The sequence below is a fragment of the Centruroides vittatus genome, unplaced genomic scaffold (assembly GCF_030686945.1).
Source record: "Centruroides vittatus isolate TY-2023 unplaced genomic scaffold, ASM3068694v2 contig_885, whole genome shotgun sequence".
Lineage (NCBI taxonomy): Eukaryota > Metazoa > Arthropoda > Arachnida > Scorpiones > Buthidae > Centruroides > Centruroides vittatus.
In genome coordinates, this window is record NW_027122577.1 from 788082 (window position 1) to 789735 (window position 1654).

Here is a 1654-nt window from a genome sequence, read left to right on the forward strand (position 1 = left end):
ATTTTGTATACACATACGTATGTATTATATTTATATACTAAATAAGGAAAATTTCTTTTTAATTCGCAACTTGTATGTTATGGCTGCGCAGAAATATAACTTTAAACAAAGGCTCGTATTATTTGAATAAAATGAAAATAAATATATATGAAATATTTTTAATGGATATTTTTATGCCTCTTGTGCGTTGGGTTAAATTTTGAATTTACTCGCGATTAGCATTGGTAGGGATGATCAAATATCTCTGGCACGCAGGCGGATAACAGTCCAAAACCGGGCCTGTTGGCCAGATGACCGAGATGGTTAAAGTGTCAGTCTACCGGTCTTGGAGACCCTGAGTCAGATCCTGAGAATCGAGAAATTTTTATTTAGAAGTAGCCTTACGTAAAAGTGAAAAGGACAGCTTATAGGACCTCACAAATTTCATAGTACAGTATTTAAATCAGCAAATTAGTAATTTTTTGAAAATAGAATTGTTTAGTATCTGTTGCATCTGCAGAATGATCATTTCAGAATTAAAATTGATACAAAAAAATATTTCTAATCAACAATGTATTACGAATAGAGGCAGATCTATGAGGGCTACATGTGCTTAAGTCTTCCCCATTGACAAAAAATAATTTATTTGTTCGAACTTCAAAACATTGTTTTTGAAAACATGATGGTAAATACGGTTTATCTAATCATCCGCATTACAATTGTGTGGATGTCAATAATAGATCCTTATTAATTCAAAAAATAGATGTTTATTAATTCAAAATATTTAGTTTTTGAGTTAGCCCTCTTTGAATTTTTTGGATCCTCTACTGGTTAAGAGAGCCATTCTCACACTCGACCTTGTTCGTTGAATGAGATGTTAGAGAGGTTGAGGCCGAAGTTTTCAACGCGAAAACGTCGGACGTTCAGCGCCGCTTTCCTGTAAGCCTAGAAGTTTGACAATGGAGTTTGGAATGTCGAGTATGATTCCACTGACTTTCCAAACACCATTGTCAAACTTCTAGGCTTACAGGAAAGCGGCGCTGAACGTCCGACGTACACATTTTCGCGTTGAAAACTTCGGCCTCAACCTCGCTATTGCTACATAACTAATCACAGAAAAAAGCCCAGTTAATTCAGAGTTGCTAAAAGCAGGAGAGCTATTTCGTAGTTGAATTTCTGTACACCTGTTGAATTTTCCAGTTCGTTGTAAAACTTTCGTATACCTTTTTTTTTATTATTTTATTGTGTTTTTTTACTATGCCCTTCTATATTAAAGATGTTTGTATTATTATTATAGACCTAAATAAATTTAACCTATATATCCTTGCTCTTTTAATGAGCCTCAAAAAATTTTGCTTAGGGTCGCCTAGGTCCTGTATATGTCGGTCCCCGTCCCTCACCATCCGGCCGCTCTATTGTGGTCCTGCCCGAACCCATAATGGGATTGCTAAAATGAAGCCCACTTAGTGCCTGTGGAAAGAAAAGACTTTTTAAATTTTAAAATAATATTTAAGTTCTATTATTATTTTTTTTCCATTCGTTACAAACATTATCTAAGTTTTTACTTTTATTCTAAATTTCAGCGTTCACAGCGAACGCTGAAATTCAAAAATACATAACATTTTTTAAAAATTAATTTTTGAATTTTTTTGTACGATGGCAGGTGGCGCTTGTC